General features: G+C 39.5%; 1 long non-coding RNA gene across 1 annotated transcript in view; it reads left to right on the forward strand.

Annotated features, from left to right (window-relative positions):
* Positions 1-8,098: 8,098 nt before the first annotated feature.
* LOC135269906 (uncharacterized) overlaps positions 8,099-16,287 on the forward strand; it is a 28,663-nt gene continuing 20,474 nt past the window's right edge. The window contains exon 1 of the long non-coding RNA XR_010338161.1: positions 8,099-8,232. This is a non-coding gene — a long non-coding RNA (uncharacterized LOC135269906). The remainder of the gene's footprint in view (positions 8,233-16,287) is intronic.

The raw sequence follows: 16,287 nt of genomic DNA on the forward strand, positions 1-16,287 counted from the left end.
AAGAACTTAATCAAAGAGACAGATAAGGAGGGCATTGTAATAATCTAGAAATGTCCTTGTCTTGAACAAGGATGGAAGTGGTGGAGATGATGAGAAGTGTTATGATTCTGTGTATGTTTTGAAGGTAGAGATAATAGGATTTGCTGGTGAACTGAATGTGGGTTCTGAGAGGAAAAAAAAGGTATCAAGGATGATGTCTGGGTACAGTGGCTCATACCTGTAATCCCAGTACTTTAGGAGGCAGAGGTGGGCAGATTGCTTGAGCTTAGGAATTAGAGACCAGCCTGGGAAACATGGTGAAACTTCGTCTCTACCACAAATACAAAAACAATTTAGCTGGATATGGTGGCATGCACCTGTAGTCCCACATACTTGGGAGGCTGAGGTTGGAAGATTGCTTGAGCCTGGGAGGTGGAGGTTGCAGCAGTGAACCAAGATCACACCACTGTCCTCCAGCCTGGGTACAGAGTGATACCCTGTCTCCAAAAAAAAAAAAAAGACACTAAGTTTTTTGGGCTGAGCCATAGGATGGGGGTAGTTTCCATTTATTGTTAGACATCAAGGAAAGGTGGATTTTAGGGATAATATTAGGAGTTGGTGTTTTAACTTGGTGATTTTAAGATGCCTATCATACATCCAAGCTTCATTTTGGGTATAGACTTGGATTTAGGAGCCCAGAGCTCAGAGGGAGGTTCAGGAGGAAATCATCAGTATTTTTCTTGGCACTTAAAGCTGTGAGCTTGAATGAAATCACCTATGGAATGAGAGCAGTAGATGAGGAAGAGAAGTATAAGAATTGAGTCTTAGGAAAGATGCAGAGAAATCAGCCAAGGACACTGGAGTAGGTGGAGAAACTCAAGGAGGAGGAGAAAGAGGACTATCAGGAGGGAATCAATTCCTCAAGTCAAGTGAAGAACAAGTTTCAAGGAGAGAGGGATCAAATGGGTCAAATGCTGATGGCAGGTCAAGTAGGATGAGGTCAAAGGAATGGCGATTGGGTTTCACAATGTAGAGATCATCAGCACGTGACAGAAGCAGTTTCAGCAGAGTGGAGGAAAAGCTTAACTGGAGTGAGTTCAACAGAGAATTGGAACTCTACAGTGCCTGTAGACAGTGGATGAGACAATTCTTTCAAAGAGTTTTGCTATGAAGTGAAGGAAAATGAGACAGTGGCAGGGGTGGGACTGATTATGAGTTCCAGAAAGACTTTTTTTTTTTTTAAAGATTTGAGAAATAATAGCATTTTTATATGCTTAGGGAAATAATGATATGGGAGGGTGGGGAGATTGCTTGCAGCAATGGCCTTGAGAAGGCAAGAATGCCTCATGTCTAGTGTTCAATGAGTTAGCACAGAGAGGGATTAACAGTCCATCTGTATTAACCTCGGTGAGAGCAGAATACATGGGATTAGACAAGGTGGGATGGTAGATGTGCTGGCCGGTGATTTTGCAAGTTCTCTTCTCACTGATACAATTTTCTCAGTGAAATAGTGAGCAAAGTTGTCAGATGCAGGCTGATGAAGGGGCTTGGGAATATTTGGAGGTATGCAGAGAAAGAAGTTGTAGAATAATAGTCTACGGCTGTGCTTGAGTGAGTGAGTGGCTTAGTGACCTCCCTTAAGGTCAGTGGCCTTGAAGTAAGGGAAATGTGGTTTTCTCCAATTGCATTTGGGTGTTCAATGATGACGGGGGAGTTAAATTGAAATTCTTACAGTTCCCCACTCCTTTACCTTTGCACAGGCTGATCCATCTGCCTGGAATGCCCCCTCAGCCTTGTTAATTCAACTTCTGACTCAACTGCCACTTACTTAAGCCTATCAGGCAGACTTAATTATTCCCTTCTTGGAAGGTACTGTGTGCATCCCTCTATTGTAATAGCTGCCATATTATAATAATTTGCTTTTCTGTCTCTCCAGTTAGTCTAGCCACTCCTCGGGAGTGTTAATTTAGGAACCTCCATCCCTAGCATGGTGTTTGGCCTGTGGCTGACATCCATTAATTGCCTATTGAATTTCATTGAATTGAATTCTATGCAGAGAATCAGTAGAAAGAGTTAGTTAGCAGACGGGAGAAACTGAGAGGGTGGTGACATTTAGAAGTAGGCTTGGCTGCTCTACAAGGAAGGGAGCTCCTATCCCTGAGGGTGAGTAATATAACTGCTAACTCAACTCTAATGGTGACGTGAAATGGGCCCTCAACCTGAAGTCAGACCTGTGTAAATTGGGTCAATAATACTTCTTTGGAGTTTTCTTTGAGGATAAAAAGAATTCATAGACCTGGAAGAATTTTGTACAGTTAATGAAAATGTACTCTACAATGTAAGATAGTATTTTTGTAACACTCTATGGAGAAATAACAGAAATGTGTTGAATTTGTATATTTTATTAGAGCACAGGCTACATAACACAGAAAGAGGAAAATGGGTTAAAGATAAAAAGAAAGATTGTAGCTGTCACCTTCTTGTTGATCTCTAGTCTTAAGTCTGTACGGAAGATGTTATCACAGTCTCTTTCAGTTACAGCATGTTCCAGTGCCTGTCATTGTCTGAGCCAAGAGCCTTGTCTGACCTACTTTATTAAGCCAGGTGGTATCATAGACAGACAAAAGTGCCAGCAGATTCTGTAGGAAGTGGAGGATGAGGAACCTGCTGATCTGACAGACACCATATGACTGGCTGATGTCATAATGAACAGGTTTGGGAAAGTTGTATTGCTTTCTGAGTACTCAGAAGAAGCCAACCTTCCACAAGATTCCAACACTCAAACAAACTTTTTAATGCATTGGCAATACTAACAATAAAGCAATAGAGTGTTGGATCCTTGATGCTGAAAGAAAATAGTATTGTTTTAAGTTCTCTCCTAAGATTCTTAAGGACAGGGACCATATTTTATATGTGATATTCTCTATCCACACACCTAGTACAGTGTTGTAGGGGTACTCAATTACCATATGTTGTTGATAGACTTGTTTAGCAGATGTCAGGCAGTTTTCATGGTAGCCAGGTACAGACAGAGCATAAAGAGGGAAGCAAGAACAGGGATTTTCATTTTATTTTTTTGAGACACGGTCTTGCTCTCTTGCCCAGGCTGGAGTGCAGTGGTGCAAACATGGCTCACTGCAGGCTCAACTCCCTGGATTGAAGTGATCCTCTTGCCTCAGCCTCTCATGTAGCTGGGACGAGGGGTGTGCGCAGCCACACTCACCTAATTTTTGTAGACATGGGTGTCTCACTTTGTTGCCCAGTCTGGTCTTGACCTCTGGGCTCAAGTGATCCTTCTGCCTCAGGCTTCCTAAGTGCTGGGATTATAGACATGAGCCACCATGACCAGCCAGAACAGAGATGTTTTTAATGGTATAACCCACAAATTGCTTAAACTGAAACCCTGGGAACATAGGCTTTCTTGCATGAATGACTGTCGGCTTAGGACACTTATTCTACTCTTTCTTCCCAACAATTCAACATATCTGTATTTCTGTTTATCTTTCACTTTCTAACTTAAAACAATTTGCTTTTGAGATAACCGCTCATGTGGAATTTAAACTCATAAAAGAAGCAGCTCTAGAAAATACACGGGTATGTGCTTTGAGGTACACCAACAAGGCTTCCTTATTTATTGACTTTGTAGGGTAGATTGGATTATGCCATCATTTATCTAGGAGGATCTTTTGCATGCAAATATATTTCTTGCATACAATAGCATGTCAGTTCATTATCATTGCTATGGCGCGAATATTTGGCTTGGTTGTTTGGCCCCACCAAGTCTCACGTTGAAATTTGATTCCCATTGTTGAAGATCGGGCCTAGTGGGAGGTGTTTGGATCATGGAGGTGGATCCCTGAAGAATGGCTAGGTGCAGGAGTGAGTTTGTTCCCGTTCTTAGTTCTCACAAGAACCAGCTGTTGTAAAGAGCCTGGCACCTCCCTCCCCTCTCTCTCTCTTGCTTCTGCTCTCTTGCCATGTGATCTCTGCACACAGTCCTGCCTCGACCTTTCTTTTACCTTCTGTCACGAGTGGAAGCAGTCTGATGACCTTGCCAGGTGCAGATATTGGCACCATGCTTCCTGTAAGCCTGCAGATCCATGAGCCAAATAAGCCCCTTTTCTTTATAAATTACCCAGCCTCAGGTATTCCTTTATAGCAAAAAAAATGGACCAAGACAGTTATCTAGTGGGAAGTCTAGTTTATTCACAGCAGAGTTAATCATATTAGTTTTTCATTAAGGAAATGAAAAACAGGACAGATTTGGTGTATGAGAAAAGGCATTGTAGCATTCTGCGAGTGTAGAGTGATACCTAGAGAAACACAAAAAACAATAGCACAAGGCTAGGGACGCAAATCAAGAATCATCCTGGAAAGCCGAATCAAGGCATCAGAAGAAAGAGCAAAGATAAAAACCGCCTAATCTCTAGAGGCTGGAGAGGGTGCTCCAGTATGAAGTAAACTTCAGAGTTAGGGAGAGGCCAGTTAGTATTCTACAGACTCCCCATCACCACCCCAGACCATTATCTTCCAACTCTCATGCAAAACACCTTTCCATTTTCCCTTGAGATTCCTGCCTCGATCTTCCTCAGTCCATCTCCTCCATCCCTGGGCACACTCATTGTTCACTGGACTCCCTGGAACCCCATTCCTATTCTTCTCATTCCCTTCCTGCGTTTATTGTGGGTAACCTCAGAATCCTGGTACAATAGGTTCAATATGCAGCTTCAAAGTTCTCTAATTTTCTGATTCCTACAACCTTAATTTCCGAGTCCCTTTAGCAACCTACTTCCATGGCTACACTACAATCTGGGCTCTGACATCACCCCATAAAAGAGGTCCAGCTCAGGAATCTAAAGTAAACACCCTAATCTCTCAAAAGCGCCACCCTGACCAGGTATCCCACTACCTTACCCTACAATTTCGCTTCTTCAGCATGATGTAGACTTGTGGTCTTTCGCTTTCTCACACCTTCAAACCCTCACTCAGCCCCTAACAACTACAACTTTCAACACCTTCCAATGCTCCCATCCAAGTCTTAGAGAGAGAAGTGTTTCTTCTCCCACTCATAACTTACTCATTCAATCAACAATGACTGAGTGCCTATCACATCCTAATGAACACTGTGCTATATGCTGGGGAAACTAGAGAGGAAGATACAGATCCTACCCATTAGGAGCTTAACATCATGTAGAGGAAACTGATCTGTAAAGGCAAAACAATTTAACGTGCATTAAGGTGTAATGATAGAAATAAACACAGAACGTTACAAGATCATGGGAGGAAAAGCCACCTAACTCAGCCTTCATTGGAAGAAAATAAAGTGTCATGAGGGAATTCCTGGATGGAAGGTGGCTTGATCTAATTCTTAAAGAGGGAGTAGGCATTAAGTAGGCAAAATTGTGGTAAGAAGGAGACCAAAGAGTTAAGGATTGAAGAGCACAGAAAAGAGATTGAGTATAGGAAGAGATTATAAGTGAAATATCATAATTGTGGGGTAAGATATTGGGATACCTGGTCAGGGGTGGTTACTTGCAAGTTGGAACTCACAAGTAACCTCAAGCTCCACACTTTCTCCCCAGGCTTTTTCATCCTTTATTCTTTATCCTAGTATACGGCACCCCTACCAGTTTGGTAACCAGAAATATAGATTTCTTCCATTTCTCCTGTTTCCTCACCTCTGTCCTTCAACTAATAACTTCTCCTGATTCTTCTGCATCAACATTGCTTGTATGCCTGTCTTTCTCCACCTTTACTCAGGGTTAGTGCCACAGTCTCTTAATTGGCCTCACCTCCATACTCCTAGTGATCTTTCTAACATGCACAACTAATTACATCACTGACCAGCCAAATACTGGCTGTTCCAGAATGATAGAAAAGACTTTTGTCATACAGCCTCCGCCCTCACCTCTGCAGCCTTATTATTCCCTGGCTATTTGTCATGCCCCAAGAACTATCAGCAATTTCCCCAATGTGCCGCCTTATTTCATGCCTATGTGTCTTTCCCCCAAAAGGCACAAGAACATTTTGATGCAGCATCTTAATATGATCACATTTTAATTCAGTCTAAAGTAGTAATCAAACGTTTAGCTAGTCTTAATTTTTCTTTCCCAAATAATGACTGTAATGGACAATCTTAACCCATTCTTCTATCCTTCCCTTTTGATTTTCTCCAGGATGATGATGACACCAATGACCTTCAACCCATTGACTCCCTGTTTTAATCTTCCATCAATAGTCTTAAATTATCTTAAGTGTCCTGCTTCGAGTTACATTGTTTCTGCTGCTTCAAATGCCCTTCTATTTGCTTGTCTTGGGAGGGCACCTCATTCTCCTTTTATTACCATCACCACCACTTTCCTCTGTCACCTCTCAGGAAATCCATCCAGTTCCCCATTATAGTCCCTGATTACAATTGACCACACCCTCTCTGTGCCCTGTCGATCTCTACATTCACTTCTATTGACACCTCTTACACTTTTATGTCCCTCCATAGGAAATAGTCTCTCTGAGGACAGGGATTATTCATTCTCCTGACTTCCAGCACCTTCTATAGCTTTGGAACAGAACGTGTGCTCCATTAATTGACGCCAATGCAGAGGGAGAGCACGCTAAGGACCACAGTAGATCCAGGGGAGGAGGTACTGCCCTTATTACAAGGGAGGGCCCTTGGTGTGGCCCTGTAAGGGAGGAGGGGGCATGGGAGGGCGGACAGTGGCAGGGACAGAAAATTGGAATCCCATTTATAGTAATGGAATCTCAAAGGAATGCTACTCTCTTATTCATATGTTTTCCTATTATATGTGTCCTAAGGAAAATAATATTTTTTTCCCTAAATGGTTTTTAAGGTAATATATATGTAGTAAAAACTCACTGAGTATAAAAGGATATTCAATGAAAGTAAAGCTCTGTCCTACCCTATCCTCCATTATTCTTTCCCAGGGGTGACCTCTAGTCTCAGTTTCTAGTCTTTTCCCCAAAACCTTTAAGTATATAAATGTATATAATATATACATATATAATACACCACACAAGTCTATCTAAATCCAATACATCACACAAGTCTATCTAAATCCAAACCTAACTGTACATCTCTATCTATATTTTAAAATATAGTTGGTAGCATCCTGTCATCGAGAGCTCGCTATTTTAGCTCATAAAGACATTATTATCATTTTAGTGCAATAGGAACACATAATGTGAGCTCTACCTTCTTAGCAAATTTTTAACTGTATGTGATAGTGAGACATTATTTGTTAAACTGCTACATTATATTCCTACTATAACTGCCTGATATTTAATCAGTTCCCTATTGATAAATATTTAATTTGTTTTGGTCTATTACTATTTCAAGCACTGCTGTCATGAAAGCCCTTGCACATATGTGTGTGAGTCAGGGTCCAGCAGAAGCAGATGGCATATCCCAAGCTTACCTGAAGAGTTTAATAGCAGAGGTACTATTTACACAGGTGCTGGCGGGATGAATGGAAGCAGCAATAAATGGCTAAATACTCAGGAACTCCCAACAGTGGTAATCCTTCACCACCCCAGGCATGAAGGGACAAGGGGAGGGAGCAGTGTTACTAGAAGCCAGTGGGACCGTGACTGTGGGAGAGGCTAGCCAAACAGCTACAGCCACAGGATGAGAAATGCAGCCAGTACCAAAACTGCAGCCATCAGAGCAGGAGTGAGAGGAAAAATACCCTGACTGCTGTTTCCTCTTGCTCTCTGGTTTTCTGTGAGTTCTTCCCAGCTGCTGAATAGAAGTGGAAGCCAGAGGACAGGGAAGCTCAGGTGATGCCGTCCATGGAGGTCAGTCTGCAGGGTACAGGGTAGGCAGGGAGAAGAAGGATAAGTGGGGAACAATCCGTGTAATATGTTGTCACACAAATGTGCTGTTAATCCGGTAGAAATTTTCCTAGAAGTGGAATTGTGGTGTCAGCAGGAAGGAAAGTGCTGGCAAAGTGTTCCTCAGTCTCCCTTCTCTTCCTCTTCCATGGTAATACAATGCAAAGCTGTGCAAATGGCTGCCCAGAATTAAGACTACATTTCCCAGCCTCCTTTGCAGCCCAAGCACTGGAAGGGGAAGTGTCGCATAACAGCTTCTGAGAAACTTCTCTGAGAGACAGATGACAAAGGCCTTCTGTCCTCTATTCTTTATTACTTCTTGTAATTCACATGCTGCCTAGGGCCACACCCTTTGGTTGTTGAGTGGGGAGCTGGAAGGAGCCAGGCTCCTGAGGACTTCATAGGGTAAGAGCTGCCCTGCCAATCTGAGCTACATACCTCCAGATTTTATTATTTGGGAGAGAAATTAACTTTTACCTCATTTAAGCAACAGTTATTTTCTTTACTATGTCAAATACCTGATTCTAATCCTAATGAATATAATGGGTATAAAAATTTTGAATTTTTATGGATGTTGTCAAGTTTGGTTTATTTATTTTTAATTTAAAAATATCTAATTGGCAAAAAATATATATATTCAAGGTTTACAAGATGCTGATGTGATACACATATATGTACACTGTGTACTGATTACTATGATTACTACAGTCAAAGTAACTAACACATCCATTATTACCCATAGTTAGTGTGTGTGCCTGTGTGTGTGGTGGGTATTGTGTTTTAGCCTGAATTTTCCAGACTTTCTGGGTTTGAATCTCAACTTCTTCATTTACTACACATGCGATCTTGAACAAGTTTCTTAAACATTTTGTGCCTCAGTGTCCTCATAGGGACAATGATAGAAGCTACCTCATTTGGTTGTTACGACAAGTAAATGAGTTAGAATATCTGAAACACATAGAATATCTATCTGACATAGCTGATACGCAAAAAAATGTAAGCTATTTCTGTTATTATTACTAGTATCATTTTTAATTGTCCTCCAAAGAAGAAGTACCAATCAGTCTATTCAATGTCTGGAAGTGTCTCTTTCCTCTCCCCTCATCAATACTGTGCATTAGCAAAGATTTTTGTCCAGTAGATGGATAGTGTTGTTTCATTTTTATTTTAAATTACCATCTAAAATTTTGAGGTTGAACATCTTTTTATATTTTTATGCCATTCATATTTCTTTTCTGGTGGATTTTCTGTTTATGTCCTCTGTTCATGATTTTTTAAAAAAAACTCTTGAATGTATTAGCCTTTTGCCTGCTATGGGTGGAGCAAATATTCTCCCATGTTTTTGTCTTTTGACTTTATTTTTTCCATACATAAATTTTAACATAGTAAAAATGATCCTTCTTTTCCATTATAACATCTGAGCTTAATGAGAAAGGTCTTTCTCACTCTGGATTATAAAAATAATTCCCCCATTTTTTTTTTCTAGAACTTTATAGATAGGTTTATATCAAAAATTTTTTTCCATTTGGAATTTAATTTGGAGTAGGCGGTAAAGAACGTGTTGGAGTAATTCTTCGGAAGGTTTGGTTGGAAGGTTAGCAAAAAGGAGCTGTCTGACACATAAATCCTGCAGAAGTAGCAGCTTACTGAACCACACCATAGGTACATTTTAAACAAGTATGCCAGTACCCCCTGGCCAGCAGGCATGCAGATGTTTGATGAGCTTGCCTCTTCAGCTTTCTTTTCTTTGTGGGAAACACATGGGTTGTTTGCAATGACATTTTGTATTTCCAGAGTAAGGTCTTGCCAAGTCTAGCACAATTACTTAACCAGTTTTCACACATCACATCACCTGGCTCTTACTTCCAGGTAGCACACAATTTCTTCTTCTGCCAGCAGGGTCACCTTGCTATTCATTCATAGGATAAATAATAATGCTACAACATTTCATACCTGTGCTAACAATGACCCACCTGTGGACATGACAGTCAGGGACTGCCCATGCATCACAGCCAAGGAGGGATGGAGCCCAGCAAGCTGGCCCAGGACCTGCCACTGGCCTTCATCTTTGTCTTTTTTCCAGGTAGTTTATCACAATGGTTAACACAAGCTCTAGAGTAAAACCATTTGGCTTTATACTTCCACTCTGCTGCTTTTGAGCTATCGGAGCAAGTGCCAAGTCTACTTCACCTTTTTGTGCTTTGGTTTCTCATCTGTAAAGTGGGGATTATAACATTGCGTAGGAATTAAATAAATAAACATAGGTAAAGTGCTTAAAAATTGCTTGGCAACCAGTGCTCAGTAAATATTAAAAAGGCTTTTCCCCAATCCAGAATATAAAATAATTTCTTTATTTTTTTCCTAGGACTTTACAGACTGATTCATATTAAAAAGTACATTTTATTTATTTATTTGTTTATTTATTTATTTGAGACAGAGTCTCCCTCTGTCACCAGGCTGGAGTACAGTGGCACCATCTCAACTCACTGCAACTTGAGCCTCCCGGGTTTAAGCGATTCTCCTGCCTCAGCTTCCCGAGCAGCTGGGACTACAGGCGTGTGCCACCAGGCCCAGCTATTTTTTGTATTTTTAGTCAAGACAGGGTTTCCCCATGTTGGCCAGGATGGTCTTGATCTCCCAACCTCGCGATCCGCCCGCCTCGGCCTCCCAAAGTGCTGGGACTACAGGCGTGAGCCACCGTGCCTGGCCTAAAAAGTACATAATATTTATAATAAATGTAACTATAACAAATGTATAATATTATAATAATTAAAACATTGGTAAGAAAAATGTATTATAACTTTATGAGTAGAATCACTATCATTTGAAGAATGCATTTCCTTCTAAATGTCACCTTTATCATAACTGAATTTGCATGTGTTTGAGTCTAGCTCTGGATTCTCTATCAATTCATTTATCTAGCTTAATCACATATGCTTTATAATATGTTTTATTATCTAGTAGAGCTTGCCTAATTCATTATGCTTCCTTTGTAGAAATTTTTTTCTGGCTAAGCTTGAATTTTGGTATTTATACAATAATCTTAGAACCAGCTGCTCTTATTTTTTAAAAAATTAATATTTTATTGGGGTTGCAACAAATTTGCATATTCATTTGGAAAGAATTGACAGTCTTACAATATTAGCTTTTCCTATTTCAATTTAAAAAGCTCTTCATTTATATTCAAGCTGCTTTTCTTTTAAAATGTCTCTCGGAAAGTTTTTTGAAAGTCTTCTTTGTATATAGTTACTGCACATTTTGTAAGTTTATTCCTACTGTCCTCCCTCATTCCTTCCTTCCTATCCTTTCCTTTTCTTTGTTCCCTTCTTCCCTTTTTTCTCCTCCTCTTCTCTTTCTTTTCTTCTTCTTCTGTATGGTAAATGGCACCAATTGTTTCATTAAGTTTTCTGGTTACTTCTTGTTTGTACATGGAAGAACTATCAGTTGTTGCTTCATGAGTTTGTATCCTACAATTGGATCAGAAAAACAAATGAAAATTTTCTAACCTCACCTTCCTCGTTGCAATTATGTATAATCACCATATGTTGGAAGGAGATAAACTGAGTCAGGAAAACAGTTGTTTTAAAAGAGAGGCCCCAGAAGAGAGAGGCTGGAGAACAAGTGGGGAAGGAATACTTGTGACTGAGAAAAGGGCTGACTGTGAATGAGGTGGTTGGAGCAACAGTCCACAAGCGCGTTGATGAGCAACAGCGCAGATCAAAAATGGTTGCATGTGACCGAAAGTGCACGTAGGAATTCTATGCTGTTTGATTCTTTCTATTACTTTAAATGATCGAATTAAAACTAGATAAATGAAGCAATCTACTCAACAAGATAGATATATAAATCAGACATTATTTATAAAACTAATAGCATTAAGAGATAAATTCAAGAATTGGTTTGCTGGGAGAAAAATCCAAAACAAAATTAATAAAATCAGAACTAGGTTTTTTTTTTAATAAATGAGAAAATTCAAATAAACAAAACTAAAGAAGTAAAAGGTGATAACAGTATAAAGTTTTTATTATTAAAAAAATCTATGCCAATAAAGTAGGAAATACATGATTTTTGAGAACATGTACATAACAAATTTATTATGGAAAAGTAGAAAACTAATTTACAAAAAAATATGGAAGAAATGCTTTTAATCAAGGAATTTCCTCCAATAAAGATTTGGGGACAGTTGTTATAAAAGCTATTCAAGTCATTTTTTTAAGACTAGTATAACCCTGATACCAAAGAGGCCATGTATAAGACCCAGGTGCAGATTGCCTGGGTTGGGTCTATATAACAAACACTTGATTTTGTTCTCGCTCAGTGCCAGGCAAGGTTCTGAGATTTCACAAATATTCATTTGCACATTCCTCCTAAAACCCTATGAGGGAGGGATAATTATTATCCTCATTTTACAGATGAGCAGACTGAAGAAGTGAGAGGCTAAAGAACTTGTTATTCAGTGTCACCCAGGTGACACGTGATGGCAGGGACCAGTGACATTCAATAGTGCCCTAAAGCATGTCCTCTATAACCAAAGTACCTGAGTTCAAATTGTGGCTCTCCTGTGTTCTAGCAATATGACCAAGGGCAAGATATTTAATACTTTTCTGCTTCAGTTTCCATAGATATAAGACTGAAATATAAATAATTTAAAGAACTTAGAACAGTATCTGGAACATAGCAAACAATCCTTAAACATAATGATATTATTATAATCGTTACTATTACAGAGAATACATAAAAAGACATTATAAATTATAAATATAAATGCAAACTGAGCTGAATAATGCAATAAAGGAATTACCATGGCCATGGCCAAATTGAGTTTAACTCGGGAGTACAAGGATGTTTTATTCATCACTTTAGTATATCCAATAAGAAAAATATATTTATATACATATATAATGCAATAATCTCAATAGATCATTGCAATACCATTTCTAAAGTAAACAAATAACAAATCTTAGACAGCCAACAACACCAGATTTTTCCTAAACATGATAAAGAATATCAATATTAAATAAGCAGCCAACATCATATCCTGCTAAATTACCTGGAACCAAGGGGAGGGTCTCAATCTCCGAAAATAAGCATCACCTGGGGAGCTTTTTAAAATTACTGATGCTTGAGACCTACTCCGGACCAATTAGATCAGAATTTCAGGGGGTTGGGACTCTGGCAACAAAGTAGGAATAACTAGCCTAGAAGAAAGCTAATTAAAATCAAGAACTAACTAGGATGCGTACCATGACAACTTTTATGTGACATTATTTTGGAAGTTCTCATGCATACACCGAAACATGAAATAAATAAGAGATTAAAATTCTGACCAAGAGGAGAAAAAAAATCATCATTCGTATCCAATGTGATTATGTACTTGGGAAATGCCGGTAAAATAAACTTAAAAACTTGGAAGAATTTTTAAGATAATTTACTCATCTATAAAGGTAGCTTTCCAATGTATCAACAATACAAGTTAGAAGATGTAATGATAAAGATTTTATTTAGATTATTAACAAAAAGAAAATAAATAACCCAAAATAGAACTTAGATAAAGGTTATAGTAAAACTTAGTTTTAAGAAGATATCCTGTATCTGTGGTTTTCAAACCAAGCTTTCGGGAGTCCCTGGACAAAGGTGACCTGATGCACAGTGACAAATGGATCTAAGAGGACCACAGGACTCCTACCCCTGCTTTAATTGAAGCAGCTCCATTTTTCTAAGTGTTGACCTTCTGCATACAATTGTGCTTGAAGGAAGGTTTTGGCTACTGACAACAACTTAATGTTTAAAAACCTGTAGCTTAAATAAAGTGTTCATGAAGAATATCTGGTTCCCTTTGCTATCCATTCAGTCACTTGTTCTATATTTACTGAGAATCCACAATATATAAAATTTACATTTGTTGAGTACCAGCTGGGAGCCATGACTGTGTTAGCTTCTTTATGGATTTTATCTCATTTACTTTTTGCCAATACCATGGGTGGAAGGTATTATTTACATTTTGCAGCTAAGGAATAATATTCAAAGTAAGGAACTTGCCCGAGTCTCACAAATAATGGGAACTACAGCTATAATTCGAAAGTATTTCAGCTTGACTTCAGAGCTGTTTCTCTTTTCCCAACAGACCACACCATTTCTTAGCAAGTAGGAAATAGTGATGGCATTTGAGATGATGGTAATAATTGCACTGGTGTTCACGACCCATTGTAACATTGATGAGGAAGTTGATGTTGATAGGTGTGGAAAAGGAAATGAAGGAGATGTTGATATTGGTGCGGGTGACGCATATGGGATGTGTGTGGTTCTGTAGAGGTGGAGCTGTTCTCTCTGACGGCTCCTCTGTTTGTCATGGCAGGAGCCAGAATTGGCTTGGTCTCCCTGGGTCAAACACCTTCTGTCCAGAAAAGTAGGCCTGACTATGGGTCTGGAGAGTAGAGGACATGTTTGAGGGAGTGGTGTTAAAGAAGAGGAGATGTGGAATGAGGAGACTCAGGCTGAAATCGAGTCACCTGCAAAGATTGCTTGGGCAGAGGAGTTAGCATGTTAAAAATATTTTCTCCACCTGTGGCAGTTCTCAGAATTACCGTGTTCCTACATTGATTGCACACGTGCCAATAGACACATACCCGGCCCTGTGCTTAAGTGGAAAGAATGAAAGCAGGTTTTATTCTGATTGCGGATTGTATTAGTCTGAAACCTTGGAATTAGGGCAGACATCCTTTGCATAGTAGACATAAATGTTCTTATCACTCAAATATCATCTTTTGTTGTAATTACTGACATATAGTTTGTGCCAAGGCCTGATCATTAAAAAATATATATATCCATTGAAGTTCTAGGTTCACAGAACTGAGACAGTAAACCTCAGTTTGTAGTAGCTGAGCCAATGCAGAGGACCCTAGAGTATCTTAAGATCCTGCTTAAAGCGACAAGTCCTCTTATCGTCACTACAATATGACACAGGCAAATTTATGAAACACCAACATGTTCTGATTAAACAACAATGTGAACTAGAACCTATGAGGTCATAGACTCCATGAAATAAAAATTCTCATTTTTAATAAGATCTGTGATTATTTCAGACCTGCATGAAGTTGAAATAAATATTATGGACAACTGTAAGTAAGAACTATCCAAACAGAGTGTGAGGAATCAGAGTTGACTAGATGATTTACTTGTATCTCAAGCAACATATTCTAATTTAATAACTATTCACATACTCGAAGCAACAGAATAGATGCTTATTCTATTTGACGTAGTGGTTCTTTCTACCCAAGTGAAAACAGCACACACACACACACACACACACACACACACACATATATTTTGGACGAATATAGATTATTAGCATTATAATTTATGTAAATGACGCTCTATGTGAAGAAAATTGGTATCTTAGTTTTATGCTAATTATTGCATAGAGTATAAATAATCATGTAAAAGGATTTTATTTTCTAGCTAAAACTCTATGTATTTAAAGGTTCACTATTGTATCATATAAAACCTAAAAAGAATGACTCATATACGTTCCAAAGCCTTAAAAATAAAAACCCTGTTTGGTGTTCTAAAACTTTTATTTCTTAGGGTTCAATAGGCCTAAGTGATCATTAAAATCCGGAGCAGTAGTTACCAACATTATTGGAATTGATTGTCCTCGTGGTAGTCCTTGGGAGGAAGAATGAGTTTAAATGTCTCAAATGTGAGTGTGCCTCACGATCACCTGGAGAGCGTGTTAAAACACAGTTGGCCGGGCTCCACCTTCAGAGTTCCTGATTCAGTGGGTCTGAGCTGGGGCTCAGTAAATTCGCATTTCCCAGGTGATGCTGATGCACATGCTTCCAGATCCTTTATTTGATAGTTGTTTGCTTGCTCCAACCTGGGCAAGGAGAGGTCTGTGTTTATGAATTCCATGGGAACCTTTTGAATTCCAACCTGGACCTAGGCCAAGCCAGGCAAGTTTCTTTGCAGTCTTCCTGTACCAGTAGACGGAATTTTTTCTAGTTCCCTCTTCCCACTCAAGTTGTACTTCTTCAAGGGTGGTTCTAGCTTTTTTTTTTTTTTTTTTGAGACGGAGTTTCGCTCTTGTTACCCAGGCTGGAGTGCAATGGCGCGATCTCGGCTCACCACAACCTCCGCCTCCTGGGTTCAGGCAATTCTCCTGCCTCAGCCTCCTGAGTAGCTGGGATTACAGGCACGCACCACCATGCCCAGCTAATTTTTTGTATTTTTTAATAGAGATGGGGTTTCACCTTGTTGACCAGGATGGTCTCGATCTCTTGACCTCGTGATCCACCCGCCTCGGCCTCCCAAAGTGCTGGGATTACAGGCGTGAGCCACCGCGCCCGGCCGGTTCTAGCTTTAGATGTGTGTGTTTTGTTTTCTGTTAATTTCTCCTTTTTTTTTTTGATGGAGTTTTACTCTTGTCACCCAGGCTGGAGAGTAATGGCGCAATCTCTGCTC

Source organism: Aotus nancymaae, unplaced genomic scaffold (genome assembly GCF_030222135.1).
Source record: "Aotus nancymaae isolate 86718 unplaced genomic scaffold, 86718_ANA_hifiasm-v0.15.2.pri h1tg000002l, whole genome shotgun sequence".
In the NCBI taxonomy this organism is placed as follows: Eukaryota; Metazoa; Chordata; class Mammalia; order Primates; family Aotidae; genus Aotus; species Aotus nancymaae.